Raw genomic sequence first — 24,428 nt, forward strand, 5'->3', positions numbered from 1 at the left:
TTTTGAATTTCAATAATAGAAACTTAAAAATAATTTTGCCCACCAGTTTCAAAACATGTTTGGAAGAACAATCTCAGAGGCCCTATGTTCTTCCCTGGAAGCAACTCTACTTCTACTTGCTCTCTGCGGTGGTTTCTGTGGTAGACAAATTCACTTGAAGAATGGAGTCCACTGTCAATGCAAAACTGACCTAGCCTTATGAATAGATTGACACAGTTTAACTACCTTATGTTATTAAGGCTTAAATGGGTCAAGAAATGTTAAAAGGATTACCTAAGAACACATATCCGGTGAGTATAGGAGCCAGAGAATCAGATCTGACAGCCACTCTCGTGTTACCAAACACAGTTGTTCTGTTGATATTTATTCTTTATTTTTAGCATGTGTTACTCATTCATTCTGCAGTCCCATGAGTATCCCACTTTGTTTTTGCTTTCGTTGGAAACTTTAAAAAAAGTCTTTCAGAGAGGGTGAAGTACAGTACTGAGGAAGAAAGTACCATGATGTGGCTGGAAAAATCCCTATCTACTTTTAGAATCCTGTATTAGATTCAGAAATAATCCCCTTTCCCTTCACATGATATATTAATCCCGTTCCTAGAACTTCTGCTGGGTGGACATTCTTCCCATATTGGATGACTGGGAAAACCAGTCTCCCATATTTGAACAATTCACACTGTTCTCTGGCTTGGCCTCTTATTGAGCTTAATTAATGTCAATGTAACTAACATCTTAGCCATTCTTCTGGGGACACAAACACAGAACACCTGGGGGTATACTTATGTTTAGCTTGACCTTGATAAAATTTCTTAAAATTTTTATATTAGTTACTATAATTTGCAAATTAAATAAGTGCCTAATAGAAGCTTTCTCTTTTATGTAACAAATAAGGGCTCCAGTTTTCCACAATCCCTACCATTCCATATTGCCACCCTCTAGGCCTGTCTCCCTCATTTAATGACAACCTTTCTGAATATAAAGCATTCAACACAGGCTTCCTGTGTTAAGCCATCACATTTTTATGTTTGGCATTTAAACTCCATTGATGTAGGCAAATATGCAGATATGCAATTTCTTCAATGAGTGCAAAGTACCTGCAGAGAAGTAACGGTTAACTTCTTCAAATTCCAACCTCGTGGTTCACTAGGAACAAAAGCAAGAAAATGGATCTCAGTAAACAGAAGAAGAGAGAAAGTGTGTGAATTGAGAGGTTCTGTATGGATAAAGGAATTGACCGTTATTTAAATATGGAGGAAGCAACCCCAAATGGGTTTTCTTTTGGTCGTGGGAAGGCAAGGATTTGCCTTAGCTGAGAGGTGGAGTCACACTCAGTAACTTCAATGGTAAGTAAAGGACAGGTGCTGCGTGAGCTCAGGGAGGACTGTCCGCTTTTGAGTCATGCCCAGACAGGGAGATGTGCCCTGTCAGCAGCAGCAGCAGCAGCACCTCCAAATGCAGATGGGCACTGCCTCTGTCAAGCCAGCTCTCACCTTATGGCAGCTCTCTGGGATGGCAGTCTGGAAACACCATATGGAATATAGCCTTTTGCACATAATCCCATGAAAACTGTTTTACAGTAACACATTATGAATATTTCATTTTTCTTCACAAATCCACTTGCAAAGTGTGGAATGTTCCTTTTTCTTTTTTCATTTTTTTTCTTCGTCTCTTTTCTTGGTCCTTGGTTTAAATGATTTTCATTCAGTTAAGTAAATGCTTACTGATGACATTTAGGATGTTACAAGAGAATTTAAAATTATCTATTTTCGTGGTAATGGTTAGGACTGTGCTGACCCTTGTTATGGTGTATATCAAACAGCAAGTTGAATAAATAGACATTTATCCCAAAGTCAATTGGCTTAATTGTTTTTCTTTTTCTTTTTTCTTTTCTTTCCTTTTTTTTTTTTTGCCAGAATTGAGTGGATTTTTAAAAGCAGAGTTGGCTAAATTAATTTGGTGATCTCTATGATCTAGCTTAAAGGGATAATCTTAAAAGCGCCTTTCCTACTCTATGATTTAATTTTTAAAATATTAACCATCCGTCATTTAAGTTTGCATATTGTTTGGAAATGCAGCTTTGTGGCTTTTGCTTTGTCTCTTGGTATTAGAAGAATCGTTTATCCTCCTAGAGTGAGTGATAGCAGCTGGTTGACAGGACCGAGCGACTCTACAGACTGTGCCGAAAGGGAGGGAAATACCATATCTAATTAAAGCAGCAGGGAACGTTTTTTAGCAAGGCAAATTGTAATCCTTTATCTGGAAACTGGCCAGGGCATTAAGGTTAACAACATGGTTTGTATGAAATAATAAGAAAAAATATCTACCCACCACGTCTTTATGGATCACCAGTGACTGGAATGTCCAGGTTCACATCTCAGTTAAAAGCTTTCTCACATACCGAATCCCTTAACACCTGCTCAAAACATGGCAAAAACTTATCAGCCATGGGAAGACAGTGGTAGCTTGAAATATGTTCATTTAGCTTGGAGATTTTATCAAGACTTCTAACTATAATTACAGAAATAAAAACTCAATTGCATATTCAAAGTAATATGGCATAAGACAATTAAGAAAAAACTTTTAATGGACTCTTTCTTACTGGGGTAGAGGCCCCAGGCTTCAGATCCGACTTCACCACTTTCTGTCTGTGTGCTAGCCAGGGAAACACTTGATCTTCCTTAGGCTCAGTTTCCCTATCTGGAAAATGAAAGCAATAACATTCATCTGTTACTTTTTCCAAATAACAATGAGGATCCAATGAAATGTTATGGAGTATCTGAAAGCACATGAAAAGCTGAAGTAAACTCACTAGTGCAAACCACTTTTGTCATGTTATTTTAGGCAATAACATTTCTGTAATAACATGGGAAAAACATGGGAATGGCTCACCTGTGAGCAGATAGGTAAATTTCTCAAGAGTAGACTTGATCAATCAACCACAGATTTTCATTATACTTGATCAAAATGTGCTTTGGACAAGGCCCTGGGGTTATTTATTAGTTATATATTGAATTGAATCAGTTTCAATCAAGGAGAGCATCCTATGGGCCTACCGAGTAGCTGAGAACTCAACAGGTTGAGATTGCTGTTTATGGGACAGGCCACATAGAATCACAGGAGATGATTTAGGATGGGGAAGTCAAAACTCTCAAGCCTTGGAAGAGTGTTTCAAGCTATAACCAGAGTTGATGGAGCAAGTTCAAGTTATAGCCTCTGAAAATCAGGCAAATTCCATTAACAGAATACCTATTTTTATTTCTATGTTTAGAAATGTCTAATATGTTGCCATTCCAAGTTGCATCATAGTTGGCACAGGCTGCATTCCTGGTTACTGTCCAGTTTCTAAGGACGTAAAAACAAACTACGGGGCAGTTCTTGAAATAAAATGAAAAAACAAAAAGGTTCAGAAGTAAAATATAAAATAAGAGCATGATCTGTATCTGTATCTATATTTGCCCTATAACCATCTGTAATAGAACAGCCAACAACATGTAAAAATTTTTATTTACTTTCTAGCTTTTGCATTTTTAAAAGTTGTTGAATAGTGATTAAAAGTTTTCCCCATGACACTTCTTTACCTTAATTCAAATTTCTTTTATAACTGCAAAGATTTTGATCTGAACACATATTTGTCATCTATAAAGTAAGTAGAAATACACTGCTTGATTTCTATTTTTATTTTTTAGTGGCTATTATTATTATTATTTTGTAAAATTAGTGTGTTGTCTTTAGACATAATAAAATAACTCAAGCATAAGATATTGAGCAGTTTGTTTTGGGTGGTTTATGAAGAAGACCTATTTTTCTGTAGTGACTTGCAGACTCACGGATTATTGAAAAAAACATCATTGCCCAGAGGTCCTCCTGGGAAGGACATGGGCTGGGGTACCTGTCTGGTTCAGGATGAGTGTGACTGTTTCCCTCCATTCCCATGCCTTGCTCTCCAACTAAAGTCCACCACATTGCTGATTCCCACTCTGAATTGCCCCTTATGAGAACACCTGAAAAACTTCAACCTTTACTCTAAGACAAAATAGGGAACTTTACAATGTGATCATTTTTAGGATCAGTGTCATTGTTTCACTGTCTCTCACAAACCCCAGGCCAGAAGGCTCATCTGGTATCAGTGTCATTCATGTGCAAAGTAGAAACTGAACCGAACACATTATCTTTGAGCTGAAATTGGTCTCTCAGACAGTACCAGCCTCTTTAAGGAGGGGTGGCATACACTTGAAGGTTGGTTATTAGTTCCAAATGCTGCAGAAGCATCTGCTCTCGAGTAGCTAGAAATCATGTTTAATAACAAGAAAATCTACTCCAGCCAAATCCCTGTTGGGAGGGCTCTCGCATGAACAAAAGGCCCCCACTTCCCCTGATTTCCATAACAGATGTAGTATCTGATGCATGACAGCTCAGTGCAGCCCTGCGCCATTATTCTCCTACATATCCATCTGCAAGAAACGGCGCTTTCATTTTATTAATTGCTCTGGTGGGCTACATGTTATGTTTTGTTGCCGGGAGAATACTCTGTTTGTGCTTCATGCTACACTGGTCACAATAATAGTTATTTTTCTTAATGTTAAAGGTTACTAGCCTTCTTCCTTTACTTGCCTTTGCATCTTCCATACACAATAAACTATTAATGCCTCCCTGGGGGGTTGACAATTTCACTTAAGTTGGTCTGGGTTCTCTCAACCCTGGTACTGTGTCTTTGTCTTCTTATTCAGCATTCTTGGGACAAACCAGTTATGGGGGGAAGTCATTAATAAGCTCCCAAGTGCTAGATGTAGTTCCTAATGCTTAACAAAAAAAAAAAAAAAAAGAACAGAGCAAGAATTTTGACATTCGTAAGTCAGTAGCTGTTTTAAAATCACATATACGCCCAACTGCAGACAAGAATGTTTGGAAAGATGAATGCTCTTGATTTGTAATTATTCCCAAGCCAATTTTCTCCTATTGGTAGAGTTTTAGGTAAATGGAGAGGTTTGCTTCCTGAGGACACCATCGGTGGTTGTAACTGAGGCTTGCTATCATCTCATGCCACTTCATCACAGGATGTCATAGAAGCTGCTGTACTTGAGAGCAAATGGGCACAGAGAGGCAGGGAGGGGGAACTGACACAGTGCTTGAAGGGAACAAGAAAGAAGAGAAGTCAGAGTGTGGTAATAAGAGAAGTCAAAATACGGAATAAAGTAATAATACATAATCTCCACATTTCCTTTAAGTTTAGTGATTGTTTTTAAGAAAGTAGGCTATACACAGAAATTTCATTCTTGAAGGAATCTGTTTAGAATTTAAAACATCATAACTGGAAAGAAAGAAATTGGATTTGGCACAGAATTCAAAACAGTCTGAGTACATGTTTGTTCAGAGTGTTAAAAAAAAGATATAGTTACAGCTACAGCTGAGGAAGGGCAAAGCCACAGCAACACACACACACACACAAATTTGCCAAGGTCATGAACATTTAAATATAATTTGCATGTTTGTGTTAGCCAGCCATGTAGAATTTAGACATGAACAGCAGAATAAACGAGCTATCTCTATTACCAAATCTCCTGAACAGAGTGTCAAAACATTCGAGCAAAACTGAAATGTTCCAAATGGTATTTTATAGCAAAAATGAAAGTTTTTTAAAATATATAGAAAAAAATGCATGCTTATATTAATCTATTCTTTTTATGGTTTTTAATGTTCTGGAAAGTGAGTATTTTAAAAAAGGAAACAAAACAAAACAAAACAAAAACAGCAGAAGCAGCCATAACACATTTCCTCATGAGTACCATGTCACTGGAAATCTTTCAAGATTTTTCTTTCTCTTTGGACCTGACACAAGTCTTTACTTTTAAGCCCATGGATAAATCTTTTTTAAAAGTACAATTATGATAATAATCATTCCATTGCTTATATTACAGTCTAATGCTTTTATATTAGACATTTTTACATGTGGTGATGTTTTGAAAATCCTGGCTTGAAACAAGTCCATACAAATAAATCAGTAAAATACTGTGCTATGCAGCGACTATATACTGTTGTTACTTTACTTCTTGGGTACCCTTGGAAGATTGCCCCCAAAATACAAACACCAGGAGAGAACATGTTTACTATATTTTGCCAAATAGTATTTAATGGAAAAAGACCAATAAATTAATTTTTTAAAGTAGATTTTGTTATTTTATAAGATAACATCAAGTGGAGGCAAGAAATGATTAATTGTACCAGAGAAGGTTGCTAGTGTTCTGATTTGTCCCTGACTTCACCCCAGTACATTTCTCAACTGGGCCTCTTAATGAGGAGATGCAATTTACTCCTCAGCCCTTGTCACTATGGCTGGTGTCGAAGCTGGCAGCCAGGGGTACTCATCAAAATAGCCCTTTGTGGGATTTTGCTTCAAGTCTAGAAGGATTGGGTGGGGCTTTATGATCACTTGAGCTTCCCAGCCCAAATTTACCTGCCCCACACAGAGGCTATTCCTCAGTGAGCATTCTAGACCTGAAAGAGACTGTAGAGAGACTCCGATTCAATCCCTGCATTTCACAGATGTGGAAAAGGAGTGTCAACACATTCATTAAATAAATTGCTTCAGTACAATTGGAGTCTGGGATTCTGTTTCTGACTTAGAGAAAAAAAAAAGCTCATGAGTATCCAATTTAAAAACAATAAAAATGCTACTGTCTATACATATATCTGTGTGTTTATACATATGCATATGTACAGACTTTTTAAAAACATTCAACACACTCACATGCAACCTGTTTAATATTCTTGTCACTCCAAACTCAAAGAGCCTTGGTAGTAGGCATCATTATCACAGTGGGCCATGATGAAGATAAAGGAAATATTCTGGGTCAATTAGCAGAAATTCAAGCAAAATAGAAGGGTGACAAAGAGGTGGGGAACAGTCTATTTAAACATACCAGGGAAACACTTACCGACTCCCCACTGTGTGCCAGGCACCAGGCTCTGAAGATGAAAGGCACAATTCCTATTCTTCGGGAGCTAGTGGTTCTCACTGGGGAGAGACATGCATAAGGTAATACCCAGAGCATATTTATACAGGAGGTTTTCAGAGGAGAGGAAGTGGAAACATGCAAAACCACATCAGGTTTGACAGAGGAGGGTCATTTCTTGCTGGGTACTGAAGCAAGAGTTCAAGTTTGAGTTCATTAGTTAGATCAGGGTAAGTACATTCATCATCCAGGACCTGGAGCATGGAAGTAAATGAAGGGGCAGACAGGTCATGGGGGGTCTCATGGAGGGTTCTCACAGGCATGTTTCAGCAATGTCCCTTCACTCCTTTTTGCTCTGTTCTCCAAAATTATTTTTCATCATGAACAACAGATGGTTCCCAAGAAAGGCTTGGTCCCAACCATGCATGCTAGAGGAATCAAAGTGAGAAAATAGCAATAAGATAGGCTTAGTAAGAGGAAATAAAAGAACTGAAGCAAGGTGATATATTAAAAAAGGAGGTAGGTTGTTTTTAAAAACAACAACAAAAAATCCCTTTTCTTCAGCAATGGTAGAGGTGTACCCTAAGATGAAAGGTGACCCATAATGGCAATAATATTTCATTAAGCTTGGCATATTTTACACTCATTTATCTTCTTTCCTCCTTCTCTTCCTCTAACAGAAGCCCAGTGTCTGAAGTTGTGGCTAATGGTGATCTAAAAAGACCTGAATAACAAATAGTTAGCTCTGGGCCTGGTGGCAATCAATGCTTTGCTCCAAGAGAGAGAAGAGGTAGGTGAACTGAAAAGCAAGAGCCTGCTGGAAGGCTGAAGAAAGAGAATGAGTTGGCAAAATTCAAATGCACAGGGGGCACTTCTCTCCCTCTCTTTCCGAACACAAGGTCCTACTTACCCACCCATCATCTACCCTCACCATTAGAAACCCCTGGTCTGCATCATTTCCTGCCACCTTTTAAAGGCGGCATAGACTAGTTCACCTCCTCTGTCCAATTTCCCCAAATGCACAAAGGTCTTTGGGATGGAAATAAAAACAGCATTTCATTAAGCGGGGATAAGGCAATTCCAATGGAGTCAGAGGACGGAAACTGGGGCAGGCCCTACATAAATTAATCCTGTGAAAGGAGGAAATTTCCCTATTCCACTGTTAAGCAGCATTTGGATCTGGATAGAAAATGCAGGCCTTTCAAGCCTACCAGCAGTGTTTCTTCTCTACCCCATTGTCTTCCTACCAGAGAAAGAGGCAAGAAAAACCTGAGGAGGCCATTTTGGGGTGCCTAGAGGTGGGGTGTAGTTGAAAAGGAGTCGTAAAAGGGCTTAAGTCTATTCATTTCGCCCTTTTCATTTCCCTCTAAATGGAAGCGCGACTTTCATGCCAGTGCTCAGGCCCGGGTTGCTGGCAGAGCGACTGGGCCCTGCGAGGCAGCTGAAGCCTTTCATAGTGACAGCTTTTCTCCCAATGTGTCCTGGTAGGAGTTTGAGTTGACAGACAACAAAAGATGGGGAGGGGAGGGATTCCGATACAAGCCCAACAACCACTCTACACGCCTCTCCTCAGCAGTGCCTCAGCTGATGGACAAAGAACAAGCCTGGGGTGGGTGGGAGTCTGTTCCAGGCCCTCCTGCTTCAGGTTACCTCTGTTGCGCACAGACAGGCACAGAGGGCTCAAGGAGAGGCAGCTCAGCATTATCCCCCTGTGGGTCTGCAGTGTGGGGACCTGTGAAAGGAAAAAACCCTCTACATATAGGTCTGGGATTTGAAAGAAAGTTTCTGTAGGAACATGTTAGAACACTGTAGGGTGAAACTAGCTTTGGACAAGAGGTATTAAGGCTGCCTTTTCACATTGCCCACAAAGAACCTGGCACCTAGTGGGTACTTCCAAAGAGCCATGTTTAAATCAAATGATATAAAGAGAAACAGGTGTCAGTATTTGGGGAATTACCGGGTGTTTGGAACCAACAAACCTCACATTTCACCTTTATGGAACCCCTGTATTATTTAGCCACCAAAGGTGTCTCTTCTTTGCTCTGCTATAGGCCAGCATCGGTTTATATGAGATCTCAGAGAAAGGACCAGAACATTCTCCTCCACTGAATGTTAGGAAGTCCCCTCTTCCTGAACAAAACTGGGGAGTATATTGCCATTTCCAAAGTAAAGGGGATAAGAAATCATTTTCATTTGAGCTTCTGTCACATGCCTGGAAATACCCAGAGATTTTTTGAGTGTCCTGTCAGGATCAGGTAATTAGTGGTACCAAACAAGAACTCTCACAATAGATTTTAACCTTATTATTTTTTTTTAAGAGAGAGAGAGAGAGAGAATTTTTTTAATATTTGTTTTTCAGTTTTCGGTGGACACAACATCTTTATTTTATTTTTATATGGTGCTGAGGATCGAACCCAGTGCCCCACACACATTCCAGGTGAGCGAGTTTGAGCCACATCCCCAGCCCTTAACCTTATTTTTGATGAATACATCTTTGATGAACCTTCCATGCACGAGTGCAGTCATTAAGCAGAGCCTGTGAAAATGATCAGGAAGTGACCCTGACAAAGCCACCAAAGGTGTCTCTTCTGTGCTCTGCTATGGGTCAGCATCTGTTTATATGGGATCTCAGAGAAAGGACCAGAACATTCTCCTCCACTGAATGTTATATTAGGAACACGAATCTCAGTATGGGTAGGAAATAGGTTTCCAGAGAAATATAAAGGCTCACAGACAGATAAACAAACAAGTTGTCATGAAAGAAAGGAACTGTGCAAAACCCGAGCAGTTGAGATATGGTACCCCAAACAGGGAACCGGACATGCTGGTGTCACAAGCTGCCTGATAACTATTCCGGGCCATTCCTTTGTGAAATCCCTCCATGGGAGGAATAAATGATGTATGAAATTAAGACGCCCTGACTCCACAGGGAGCACAGAGACAGCACTCCCAGCTGTAATGTGTCTTTCCTGATGGGTTTTGGCGGTGACCCCTGGGCACAGCTTCTATACAGCTGTGTGGCACCCAGCAGCCTCCCAAATCCTGAACACCAGAGCCCACACACTCTTCTCCTGCCAGAAAAACACTCTCACCCAAGTTTAGTTGTAAATTTCCTTCATCACAGACATTTCTCCACCTCGACACCCCAACAGCCAGCTATAGTGGTGACACCTTGTAATTACAGTTATCAGGCAAGATATATTGCAAAATCTGGTGATAAATCACTTGAATTCTGTGAAATTATTGTTACCAGTGTATCCAAAACTTTTGAGAGAGAGAGGGCTGCAGGTGTGCAGACCCTCGAGGGTCTCCAAACATTATTTTTTAACATGACTCCAACTTCTATAATCCAGGTGGAATTGTGATTCTCTGCTAGGAAATTTATTTCTCTCCCAATGGCAGAAAAACCAGAATAGGAAGCATAACATTGTAATCAGCTAAATGTGGACTATCACCATGGTGGATTATTGTGAGAAATTATTAGTTTGAGGAAGCTCTACCCATTCATTACCAAGCATGCTTGTAGAACATCTCTCCCTACAGGCCCTTGGTATGTGTTAAAACAATTAAGAATAATATTGGTTTAATTAATGAAATGCTAATTTAAAAGGCAACACTTTAAAACAAAACAAACAAATAAAAATAAATGGGCAATATATTTCAAATGCAAGTTACACTTGGAAGTTTCACTTGGGGGATTTTTTACATCATTGGTGCTTCCATACACCAATGGATCTAATTAAGCAATTACTGCTGTGCCTCTGCCTTGGTCCTAAGTGCGGAAGTGCTTTGTGTGCACACATCCCTGAACACCACTTTTCTTGCCTCCACCACAATTAGGCGGTTCCTTTGGGAGCTGCCCATCTAACATGATTGACTGCACTACACCGAGGCAAGCTGAGTCTCCTACAGTACTTAGTTCTCCTGACCACCGTGTTCCACTGTCATTCTGAATACTCACTTGGATTCTTGAGTTTGGAATCACAGCACATGTGAATTAGACTCTTTTGGCCATAAAATTTGTGGGTTGAAGCTCTGAAGTTCTGAAGCTTTCTTCCTGTGGAGGAAGGCACACAGTTGTACAGGGAAAATAAAAGCTAAGGTCATAGAGAGACAGAGATAGAGACAGGACACTTTTTCCTGCCCATAGCCTCTTTTTTAGCCACCTGCTCCAGAAAGAAAGTCAGTGACAAGTCTGAAATACATGCTTACAGGGTGACTCAAAATTTTTTTATTTTATTTTATTTTTCTAACTCAATCTGGATTAGGGTTGTAGGCTGGGAAAATAAAAATATAAGATATCTAATTATTTTGTAATGTCATGGGAAAAAACAACTAATAATTGTTTAGTATGAGCAGGATCCATGTAACATTTACAATTTTCCTTTACTATAGATTCTTTCCTACTTACCACCCCAACAACTGACTATAGCAAGGTCACATCAAAATTTAAACTTAAATTACATTCTGGATTTTATCTGGCACCCCTAGTTCAGATATATTGCCTCTTCGTTTTCCCTTGACTTTTCAGACTCTCTGCTGCGTTAGGAGCTATGTATGGGATATTCTATTTGCCAGACTTGTCTTTCCATCATATACCTACCTGCTGAACCTTTATTCCCTCAAATATTTGGGCAAATGTGCTTCTCCCAGGGGGGCATCTTGTCCTCTTATATTGCACGCTGATTACCCTGCCTCCTCCCCATCACCTCTACCCTGTTCTGTTTCCTTTTCTCAATGCACATCTTACCTTAGTATATTGTACATTTTCATTATTTATTATTTCTACTTTTATTATTTGTCTTCTCTGCCAGAAAGTTAGCTCCAAAAAGGTTCCAAACTTCCAGAGTGTTGAATGAATGACAGAAAATTTGCCCTTATTCTGAAACTCATTTATATTATTTAAATTATTTGAGCATGTAACTTTCCTTTTGCCTGTATGGATTGAGTTACTCAGCTTTGTGTTACTGTAACAACACACCTGAGGTAATCAACTTAAAAAGAGAGTTTATTTGGACTCACAATTTGGGAGGTTTCAGTCCATGTTCCATTGGCCCTATTGCTTTTGGGCCTGGGGTAAGGCATATCATCATGGCAGGAAGCTGTGATATAGCAAGCAACTCAGTCAGGGAAATGAAAGAGAGAGAGCAGGAGACCAGAACTCTTCAAGGGCACACCCTCAATAACCTAAGAATGCTCACTAGGCCCCACCTCTTACAGGTTAGATTCCCTCCTGGTAGCAGTATAGACTAGAGATAACCCTTTAACACAAAGGTCTTTGGGGGACAAACATTCAAACTATAGCACTGATTCACATTCCAGACAAGAGTCCTGGCCTCTGTGAAGCACTTCTAGAAGCTGGAAAGAGTGAGTACAATTTCCCTTAGGCCATTCATTCACCTAAGCATGTATTGATTGGGTATCTCAGTGTTCTAGACACTATGGTAGGCACTGGGAATATATAGAAGAACAATTTCCAGACCTTGCTCTCGAAGCTCTTACGATGGGACTGGATAGATTACTCATACTCCACAGGTTTCAGTTTCCTCCTGTAAAAACTGGAGACAGGAATGGTGCTCACTTCACAATTTTGTTGTGTAGATAAAATGAGATGATCGAGAAGTAGGGCTTAGTCTGTATTCAATAATTAACTATACTTTGACTAATACAGTACGGACAGAGCTGTCACACTGTCAAATCGTGTATTTTACAATGTGAATAGCATTTTCTGAAGTTGTGAGGAGAAAGCTTTGCATGGTCATATGTGGCAGTGTCTGGAGTCTGAAAGAGACTTATCAACAGATAACCCAGGATATGCTGGGACAATATCAAAATATACACAAAGTGCAAAGATGGCACAAAGAAGGAAGCAACTGACTTCTGGGAATGCATAAGGACAAAAGGCTTTCCAGGCAAAGAAGAGCAGGTGTCGAGTCAGGAGAAAGATGAAGAGCTTGATAATAATAGGGTAATAATAGGTGGTAGGTGGAGATAACAGCAAGGCATAGTTAGAGGGGTCGACTTCTAGTTGTACCGTAAGAGTTTGGTACCTTCTGTTGTACCATAAGAGTTTGGTACCTTGTCTTTGGGACTTTGGCAATGAAAAGAGTCATCATCAATCTCATGCTTCCAAATAGGTCAGTTTGGAGAAGGGCATAGAGAGCAGAGATTGAAGGCAGGAAGTTGAGCAGTGAGGAAGTGATTGAAGTAGACACAGAAGGTGGGCCTGGTCTGGTTTTCTAAGTTGACAACTCCTTGGTGCTACCAGATTGTTCTCTCCTCTGAGCTTCAGGTTTTTCATAGGCTTTTGAAGTGACTTCCCTCAGCCTCAGCCTTTCTCCTTTGATAAAAATGGAAGGAGCCAACCATTCTGGGACACTTTCCTGGCTGCAAAGAAACAGCCATTTTTAGTTCAGTGCCTGATGAGTAGGGCTGTGAGGGGATTGAGGGCTACCCCTTGGCACCCACAGAAACCAGCCTGTCTTTACACTGAGAGTAATAAACTCCTCACCCTTCCCCACTCCCCATTCTTCTGGTTAACCAAGTTCACTTTTGGGTTTTGATTCCAGTGCCTAAATCAAACTCTATGCATATAACTTTCTTCTTCTCTCCATTTTGGGCTTATGCACAGACATTATAAATAGAAGTTTTTATTCAGGGCAAGAGTTGATCTGACAGAGATCAGCCACTATCTAATCATTTCAAAGACGAGATTGAGGGTAAGGGTGAAGAATGTTTGCTCTTTTTTTTTGCTTTTCCCAGAATAAAGGTAAATACAAGACCATAGCCTTGCTTTTCTTGTGAACAAAGGTTTAAGTTTCTGTGTGTTTTGTTTGTGCTTCTCTTGCAATGGCTAGAAAATGAGAGTTTATAATGTTAATACGGAAAGATTACAATGGAAAAAAATGTAACTGAGGAGTAAGAGCATGTCTACAGTGTATGCAAAAGCTAGAAAACTAATTGTTTTGTTAATCCTTGCTTTCTGAGAAACTACATTTCAAGTTCCTTATGATACACAGCAAAACAGAAAAGACAACAAAACAACAATAAAAATACTCCTCAACAGATTGGTATTCTAAGTTCTGGCTTAACAACTACTGTTGTTTGTTTTGTTTTGTTTTGTTTTGTGCTGTTTATCTACTTTTTAATTGACTAGTTCTTCAGGTTTATAGCAGTCTTAGGAGGTAACTTGAGACTTAAGCATTTAACTTATGCATATAATAGATGGACACATTTAAACACTTGTTTCCTCATCCAAACAATATTCTGCAGAAGAAGTCAGAGCCTGAGCACAAATGTGATTTTGTGGAATCCCTCAGAAGTTGGAGATGTATTTCAGTGGATGGGAAATCATATGGAATGATGTATCAAGAGAGAGTCCCAGGAGATTGAAATCTAGAAGTGTCATCTGCTGGACCCTAATTTTTAGGAAATTGGAAAAAAATGGGAAATTGAGAGTGGATATAAAAATTCTCAGAAAAGGAAAGAATGAACATTCATTTAAGAAATATTTCAGGTACCAGGTATTATTCTGGCCACTGCAGAAACTGAGATAAGTGAAAAAGTGCCTGACTCTAAAGTGCTGGAACTCCAGTAAGCATTTAGAATAGACACAAAATAGGATTCAGAAGAAAGCAAACTAATGTTTCTTGAATACGTACTTCAGACCATGTGCCTCCTTTCAGTGATTTTGGTTTTCAGTTCTCACTGAACTGTCTTTACAGATGAAGAATTTATTAGAGCAAAATAGGGTTCATTCACGTGGAAATGTTATAGCATGTTATTCACATGGAAATGTTATCACCTTGTTTCTAGAAAGTGAAATTTATAAGAATACAGATAAAAGGTTGAATTTTCTAGGGCACTGCTTTCCAAACTCTTTCAGATATAGAACAGAAAGGTAATGATATTGTTTGTACAGCACCAGGAGGTGAGTGGAAGAGGGTAATCTCAGGATGAGAGAACAGACCCCTGAGGAACACCCTCTGCCTCTACTCAGGGCCCAGGGATCAGAAGCTCACGACCTAGACTCCTGTATCCTGCCTGAAGGTGTGATGCTATGGTCTCTGCTTAAAGAAACAGATGGCCAATTAAAGAGACAAGAGAGATCATCCTCTCCTGCCTTAGTTCTCTCAGCTGGCCCTGCACCCCTCAATCCCTCAGTAAAAGACAAGAGTCTCAACATATTGGTATAATGTAGGAATCAGAGGTGAAGATGAGATGAATATGACTCATACACAACAGGAATGAATTCACTGACTAAATAAATAAAATAAGTCTAAGAATAGGAATGTGCAATGACCAGAAAGATTATTTATCAGGAATGTGTTTCAAAGGAAAATTATATGATTATTTCCAAATTCTAATTTAAAAAGGAAGAATGAAATGAAAGTATTTTTCCTTAGATTCCTGTCTATGCTCCTTTCTTATGCATATTTAAAAAATAAAGGCAAAAATCTAAATGAATTTTAATATGCATTATTCAGCAGCAAAATCAGCACAGAGAGAACAAAGAAATGTTTTCCACTGTGCTGAGTCCTTACCAGCAAGGTGTCGATGTTATTTTTAATTATAACTTTTAGCATGCTTCCTCCTTACTGATTGAGCAGCATGAATTTAACATGATAAGTCTTGTCTCCTAGAACTGCCTTATTGCTTCTTTCATTCCAAACTGAAATTTCACCAAAATCTGTGTATTTTGGCCATTGAGACTGTGACATTATGTATCTGTGCACACTGACTCAGATACTTTGGTTAAAAAGTAGCATCGATTTTTATTAGAACTTTCTACCAAAAAGTTTTCCATATCATGAGTATGGCCTGTGGATATACTCATGTGAATATGCTGGTAAATGTTGCCCATGTTATGGTGAAAAAACCTGGTAACTCAGTTGGATCCTGACCCTGACCCTTGAGTTATGTACTACTTTTAGCCTCAGTTACCTTCCTTATGTGTAAAATGGAAATCTACTTTAGAAAACAGAGAGTGTGGCGAATTAGCACTCTGTAGACATTTAATTAATGTTACTTATTTCCAACAGATAGTTTCAAATATTCAGGCTCTGAGAAACAGATGAAATTAGAGAGTACGCTCAGGTGCTTAAGTTGACAACCAGGTGCTTCAGGCTAATGACAGTATAAACCCTTCTCTCAGCAGTTTGACTTGGGCCCCATTGACTCATTATTTCAGGCAGCCAATTCAGTCCCTAATTTGTCTTGTTACCATTTTGTAGTTTGGGTCCTAATGGAAGGTTTTCTAGCACGTGGTCACAGTATACTTTGCAATTTGGTAGAAATTATGAAATGTATTCTTCCTAAACTTTTATAATTTCCTCTATCAAAGATTTGATCTATAGATGTTCAATCTCCTGACTATTAGAGAATCAATAAATCGGGTATCTAGGGAAAGGGCTTATACACATTGGAATTTTATTCAATTCAATTGTAAATAGCTCAGTTAAAACAAGTAAGCAAAAAAAAATATTATTATTTTTTTGTATAGTTGGTTGACCAACAAACCCAGACTTGCTTAATTCAGAAACATTTTTGGTAGTTGAATAAAATATAACTGGTAGTAAAGATAGACAGAACATTTTAGCAATAATTTTACCTAATTTAACAAAATTCCTGTTTAGAGAGCTATTGAGAACCTGGGAGATTTGAGGGTTTTGTCATTGTCTCTTTTCAAATTTCAAAACCTGGCTTTCTCTGACTTAAACAAGTTATCTCTTGTTTAAGTCAGGATCAGCTAGGTTGTGCTGTGATAATAAACCATCCCATCATCGAAGCATAACAAAATGAAGGTTTATTTATCATTCATGTTTTGTGTCCCACTTTGGTGGGCGAAAGCTCTTCTCTATCATTCAGGAAGCCAGGCAAAATGAGACTTGCTCAATTTGTAGCTCTAGAAAGTTAATTATAAGGCCTTCTCAATCACAATGATAGGGAAAAGGAGAAAAATAAGAAAATTGGGATGGACTTTTTATGCCTCAGACTGGAAATACTAAGTCACATCTGTTTACATTTTATTGGGAAAAATTCATCCAAAGATTCAGTATAATTGCAAAGCAACTGAGAAATATAGAGAAACAAATTGAATACTTGGTGAACATTACTGTACATTCTATTTCTTTTTCATTGGCAATTTCTAAGTTAGTTTAGTAAGATTCAGCATTTCTTTCTTTTTTTCTTAATTAAATTATTTATTCTAACTTGTTATACATGATGGCATAATGCAATTCATTTCATATTACACATATAGAGCACAATTTTTCAAGTCACTAATTGTACACAAAGTATTTTCACACAATTCGTGTCTTCATACATGTACTAAGGGTAATGATGTCCATCTCATTCCACTGTCATTTCCACCCCCATGCCCCCTCCCTTCCCTTCCTTCTCCTTTACCCTATCTAAAGTTTCTCCATTTCTCCCATGTTTCCCTCACCTCCATTATGAGTCAGCATCCTCATATCAAAGAAAACATTTAGCCTTTGGTTTTTTGGAATTGGCTTAATTCACTTAGCATTATATTCTCCAACTCCATCCATTTACCTACAAATGCCATGATTTTATTCTCTTTTAATGCTGAATAATATTCGATTGTGTATATATACCACATTTTCTTTATCTGTTCTTCTACTGAAGGGCATCTAGGTTGGTTCCACAGTTTAGATATTGTGAATTGTGCTGCTATAAACATTGGTATGGCTGTGTCCCTGTAGTATGCTGGTTTTAAGTCCATTGGGTATAAACCGAGGAGTGGGATAGCTGGCTTAAATGGTGTTTCCATTTCCAGTTTTCCAAGGAATCTCCATACTGCTTTCCAGATTAGTTGCACCAATTTGCAGTCCCAACTGCAATGTATGAGTGTGCCTTTTTCCCCACATTCTCACCTACATTTATTGCTGTTTGTATTCTTAATAGCTGCCATTCTGACTGGAGTGAGATGAAGTCTTAGAATAGTTTTGTTTTGCATTTCTCTAATTGCTAGAGATGTTGAACATTTTTTCATATATTTGTTAATTGATTGTGTATCTTCTTCTGAGAAGTGTCTGTCTGTTCAGTTCCTTGACCCATTTATTGATTGGGATACTTATTTTTTGGTGTTAAGGTTTTTAAGTTCTTTATATATCTTAGAGATTAGTGCTCTAAGGCTAGGAGCCAACTGTGTTTTTGCTAATTCATCACTATTTGCAATCAAAAGAAGCAATTAAATTTACTTTTAGTTTACTTTTTCCCAAAAGGTACTAGGCTTTTTTTTTTTTTTTTTTTTTTGTCTCTGCATTCACTAACACACTCCAAAGTTTCTGGAGCCTTCCACTTAAGAGCATTTTGAATCACATTTCACCTAACACTAATTTATCTACTTTGTAGAGCTTATTTTTCAGAAAAAAAATGCATTTTATTTTTAAACAGATACAAGTTCCCTGGAAGTCTGATTAGTTTGTTCACTAGGTCTATGAAAGAGCTGTCACAAATCCCCAAATCCCAAAAGCTTCTTTTAAAGCAAGGGTCAAATAATTTTATTCCCATCGACCATCTCTGATGACAGAGGATGGAGGAGGAAAATATTTCTTTCTCTATATTAAATTTATGTCTTACACTTCCAAAGGAAGTCACAGATAATATAAATTTTACGTGTTCCTGATTGTGGGTACAAGGAAGTTGAATTTATGTAAATCATCTTTTATGAAATGACAGTAGTTCTCAGACAAGAGTTAGCTGTCATCAAGTCCCAGAGACACATTTATAGCATCAGAATGAGGAATTTTAGCTGTGGACATGCAAGACTGAGTGTAAGAAGTGTGTGTGTGTGTGTGTGTGTGTGTGCGTGTGTGTGTGTGTGAGAGAGAGAGAGACAGAGAGATTGTGTGTGTGTGTGTGTGTGTGTGTGTGTGTGTAGGGGTATACATATTTGTCTTTGTGACAAATAGGAACACCAAAAGCCAGGGGTCTCTGTGCATCTATGCCAAGTTATTCAGAGTAATAAAATTTCCAAATCCAAGTTGATAAATTTTTCCCTCTTTGAACTCATTTGTTTTCCTTTTTTTCTTGTCTCTCCCTGGCCCCAATTCCTCCTCTACTTTTCTTGGAAGTTTTATTGTGTTACCTTCTGAAGTGTGAAGTGAGCTCAGTTGGTGGGATGCTGGTGGCTCTATGTTCAACCTGTTGACTGTGCCTGTATGTCAGTCATCTAGACAAGATAGGAAGGAGTTGCTAGCCTTTTCTGCCAGCTTTTTCTAGGGCTTCTGGCGAAAAAGCTCTGGCATTATTTTGGATTAAGAATGGATGACAGATACTGCAGATTTTTTCCTAATATCCATCCTCCCTATCTTCCTTAACGATAGAACAGACACATCCCTGCAGGCCACATATCCAAGGATCTCCCTCACAGCTACATCAGTCACTGAGTTTTGGTCAATGGGATATAATTAGAAGTGTCTTATGAGACTTGGCAGGAATTCAGTGAAGGAAATAGAGAATTTTCTGTCTTTGCTCCTTTTCTGCTGGTTGGAGTTCAGAGATGGTGGTTAGAGTCTGGGTTTATCTTCGACAGTAGACAGATTGCCAGAAGCTGAAGATGGGATGGTGAAATGGCATGAAAGAAAGTGCCATTCCCTGTGACTGTGATGTCTTCCTATTAGACCTAGATCACAGTTTTCAGACTGTGTGCAAGTGTGTGTGTGTAACAGAAATGGACTGCTGCTTTATTCACAAATTTCAATTTTCTGTCACAATAAATGCAACATATGTGACTCTATTGATGGCCTTCACAAACCCGAATCTCCCTATTCCCTTCCCTAGCTATGTCCATGTTTAAACCCCAAGCTTGTTGAACATGTGGGGAACAGGTTGACTGGCATTGGCCCCGTGCTCCTTCACTCCTCGAGTTTCAAGTACCTGGCAGTTGTTTCCATGATTCTGCGCATTCTTTTCATCTTTTCCCTTTAACTAGGCAGATCATCTTCCAGCTCCTCATCTTGGTTAAGAGAGCAAATCTTCTCCCCTCTGGCAGTTCTGTACCAGAATCACTCTTTGAATGCAGGTGGGGTTAATCAGGAGAGGGGCTCCTGCCTAGGGAGGTAGAAGAAGATTGTGGCCCTACACATCTTACCTCTAAACTGTTCCCTTGTTAGGGGAGAGAGAGATGATAATGATGGGAACATGAGGTTAAGAGAATAATTCTATAAAATGGGCCCACTGTGCTGACCCCCATATGCTTTCTTTTCCAAGTAACAATTTACTTATAGCCCTGCCTGGGTTAAGTGGCTGGGATATGTCACATTCCTCAGCAAACTACCTATTATCTGCAGAAGAAATGCAGGTCTGAAATAATTTTGATAATAGGAACCCAAATTACCCTGAATGGGGAGACTGCTATGTGCCTTTTCTTAGGCTAGATCCTGAAACTCAGGAGGGAGATAAGGATAATTCCTCCTACCATAAAATCTATAAGAATTTTTTACTCCTCACACTTCAGATAGAGCCCTAATATCAAGAGTATACAAAGAACTCAAAAAATTAAACAATAAGAAAACAAATAACCCAATCAACAAATGGGCCAAGGACCTGAACAGACACTTCTCAGAGGAGGACATACAATCAATCAACAAGTACATGAAAAAATGCTTACCATCTCTAGCAGTCAGAGAAATGCAAATCAAAACCACCCTAAGATACCATCTCACTCCAGTAAGATTGGCAGCCATTATGAAGTCAAACAACAACAAGTGCTGGCGAGGATGTGGGGAAAAGGGTACACTTGTACATTGCTGGTGGGACTGCAAATTCGTGTGGCCAATTTGGAAAGCAATATGGAGATTTCTTGGAAAGCTGGGAATGGAACCACCATTGGACCCAGCTATCCCCCTTCTCGGTCTATTCCCTAAAGACCTAAAAAGAGCATACTACAGGGACACTGCTACATCTATGTTCATAGCAGCACAATTCACAATAGCTAGACTGTGGAACCAACCTAGATGCCCTTCAATAGATGAATGGATAAAAAAATGTGGCATTTATACACAATGGAGTATTACTCTGCATTAAAAAATGACAAAATCATAGAATTTGCAGGGAAATGGATGGCATTAGAGCAGATTATGCTAAGTGAAGCTAGCCAATCCCTAAAAAACAAATGCCAAATGTCTTCTTTGATGTAAGGAGAGCAACTAAGAACAGAGTAGGGAGGAAGAGCATGAGAAGAAGATTAACATCAAACAGGGACGAGAGGGGGGAGGGAAAGGGAGAGAGAAGGGTAATTGCATGGAAATGGAAGGAGACCCTCATGGTTATACAAAATTACATACAAGAGGAAGTGAGGGGAAAGGGAAAAAAATAAGGGGGAGAAATGAATTACAGTAGATGGGGTAGAGAGAGAAGAGGGGAGGGGAGGGGAGGGGAGGGGAGGGGGGATAGTAGAGGATAGGAAAGGCAGCAGAATACAACAGACACTAGTATGGCAATATGTAAATCAATGGATGTGTAACCGATGTGATTCTGCAATCTGTATACGGGGTAAAAATGGGAGTTCATAACCCACTTGAATCATATGTGTGAAATATGATATGTCAAGAGCTTTGTAATGTTTTGAACAACCAATAATAAAAATTTTAAAAAAATCCAATTAGAACTGGTTAGCATGGGCCAAGGTAAGCTAGAGTTGTCATGGCAGTGGGGACTTAAAAGTCTGGACTTTCTGCAGTCTTCTCTGGGATCCTCAAAAAAATTGGAGTGCAGGAGAGACACATTGTCCCACTCTTCTCTGAGAGGACACTCTCAACTCTTTCCCCTTTCCCATTCCTTCTAACAAACTCATTCCTGTTATTCTGAGTGACATGCCTGAAATCTTTCTGACTTGATCACAAGAATCAGTGTTGGGGGGCGGGTCTTCACCCTGACTCAGTTTTCCAGAGGCCACAGCTCTGTAACACCCTCTGCGGTCACACTGAACCAGACTCTCATCACCTACTGTCTCCATTGTGGCCTCAGCCTCCAAGTTTTTGATCCATAATGCAGGTGGGCTGCAGATTAATCAAGAGCAAATACCAAGCCAGTGTGCAATAGTTACTTATTGACTGACTGATCAATGTTCATTTCCTGTTTTTCCAGGATGTCCCAGCAGAGCAGCTTTGGCAGGAAAGACACCTGTCGCCCACTGCCCACTGCCCACTGGTACTGCTCCACCCCGCTCTGTCCTGCTGCCTATTCTTCCCTCTCCTTCCAGACAGGGCTTTGCCATAACTGGTATTTCTAGCCTACATTTCTAAACTAGAAATGTAGAATTTCTAGTGCATCTACATACTTCTTCTAGAATTAGTGCATCTATATACTTCTTCTCATGTATTCACGCAGACAAAAGAAGCAGGGTGTGTTATCACAAATGACACAGACATGACGAAGGTGAGAGATAGGAAGCAAACCTCAGATCAGCCAGTTTTTCTTTATTCAGTCAGTGACAGAGTCAATCAGTTGAACACCTGGCATGGCTCATTTGCAGGGCACAAAATGGCGGCAGGCTGAAGCAAGGGTCTGGGTTATATAGGCTTCCTTTAGGATAGGACAGGAGAGTAGTTCCTGGGGTTCATTGTATTGGAGTCAGCTGATTCATTAGGGTGGGACAGGAATGTGAAATGGGAATTTCCTGGGGCTTATTGTATTGGGGTCAGCTGATCCATTAGGGTGGGTGGTCAGGTGCCAGTCAGGGGCCAGTGCCTTTAGTGCCCCTTCATTCTGGCTGAGGCCTGAGATTTTAAATGACAAAAGCTTAGGGAAAATGTCCTTGGACTTATTATCCATATCCTTGGGGTAGACCCCTTATTTTACAGAAAAGAAACTTGGACTCAGAAGGGTTAATTTGCATAGGATCACACAGTGAGTTAGCAGTAGAGACAACAAGACAATCCAGGTTTTATAAAGTCCAAAGGAGTGATACAAGGTTAAGTCTGAGGAGAACCCTAGTACATGCAGGTCACAAGAAATATCAATTAATATGGGTTCTGCTTGCTCATTCCTTGACCCGGAATTGGAGCTAAAAGAGGATTTCTGGTGTAGTTAGATGGACTACTGGCTTTAGAGTCAGGCAGATGTTTAGATTCCTGTTTAATATCTTTGAATCTCAGTTTTCTTTTCTTTCTTTCTTTCTCAAAGTAGAGATATTGATGCATGTGTTTTTAGGCACTCTTTGGAGATTAGGACTAGTATGTAAAGTGACAGGCACATGTTAGGAGTTTAGGAGACATTTACCTCAATTCAGTTGACGTCTTCTCATTCCCTGCCATGTTCAGGGACCTGGGCTGGGTGCTGCACAGCCACTGAGCTGGCAAGCCTCAGCATGGCCATCCTCTCCATTCTCTCCTGTTCTCTAAAGCTCCACTTGACTGAGCACATGGACGAGTGCTTGGGCACAGCTTCTCCAGATGAGAGCTGGGTCAGGTTGGGCACTCAAAATCTTTTCCACATGTTTCTGCAATGGGCCCAGTTTCCAGAGTGAATATCTGGACTCATTCTGTAAAGTAGTTTCCAGGAAAATAAATAAATAAATAAATACTCACAGCATTGCTTTGGGTTTTCCATTGAAACAGATGAATCCATGATGCATGAAAAGGCTGTCAGGCAGGCCGAGGGAGGCTGAATGCTGGAATAAAGCTGGGCATCTGTTACTCCACGCCCCAATGTGAGGTCTGTTCTCCTGGGTGAAGCAAGGCTTGGCCAGACAAGCAGCACCATTGTAAAGTCCTGACAATAGACAAGCAAGAGGACTTGGCTGTGATGAGGAAATCCCCACCCCCTTTGAGTGTTAAAGGAAGAGAAGCTGGGGTCCAAAGCCTGCCTTATTAGAGACAGACAAATCACCCAAACCAATCTTTATTATGAATGCCGAGCTATTGAATTTCCTCCGCTCTGCAAAGCCTATTGATTTTGTGACAGTCAAAGATAAGTTATGCTCATGAAAGTTTTTTTCTCCTCCTTCTTTTCCCTTCACAACATATTTTTTTTTCAGACGTATTGGCATTGGGGATTGCGAGTAAAGCCGTTATTGGTTTCTTTCGATTTAAGGGTAGGTCAGCGCTCAAGCAAAGCTAAGGATCATTTTTACAGTGGTTTCCAGTGCAAAATAAATGAGGCAGGAATCTCTAGAGCTGGGGTCACTCTGTTATGTTATTTCAATCTCCAGCAGGAATGCTGCAGGCATCCCAGGCATTTCTGGAATTCTGACATTAGCAATGATCCACTTATTCACTCTTTGTCCTCTCTCTACTACCCCACTCTCCTCTTATTGACCTCTATTCCCTTCTCACCAAGCCATACCATAAGGTCAGTCAACCAAGACAACAAAAGGCAGCTCAGGAAGGAAGCACTTGCCACAAAGACACAGTGCCCTGCGCACACAGGAGTATATTCTGCATATAAGCCGAAGGTTTCTTAAACTGTAGGTGTTTCTTTGAGATGTGCAAATATAATTACCTTTACGAAA

General features: G+C 39.6%; 1 long non-coding RNA gene across 1 annotated transcript; it reads right to left on the bottom strand.

Moving 5' to 3' along the window:
• Positions 1-24,004, bottom strand: LOC124080871 (uncharacterized). Its single transcript, XR_006847875.2, has 7 exons — positions 23,506-24,004; positions 23,198-23,417; positions 12,432-12,507; positions 11,972-12,051; positions 10,911-11,006; positions 6,932-7,011; positions 1-5,124 (listed from the first exon to the last, which is right to left on the bottom strand). It is a non-coding gene; the product is annotated as an uncharacterized LOC124080871 (long non-coding RNA).
• Positions 24,005-24,428: the final 424 nt, after the last annotated feature.

This window comes from Marmota monax, unplaced genomic scaffold, assembly GCF_021218885.2.
Source record: "Marmota monax isolate L192 unplaced genomic scaffold, Marmota_monax_Labrador192_F-V1.1 WCK01_AAM20220418_F8-fsc00048, whole genome shotgun sequence".
In the NCBI taxonomy this organism is placed as follows: Eukaryota; Metazoa; Chordata; class Mammalia; order Rodentia; family Sciuridae; genus Marmota; species Marmota monax.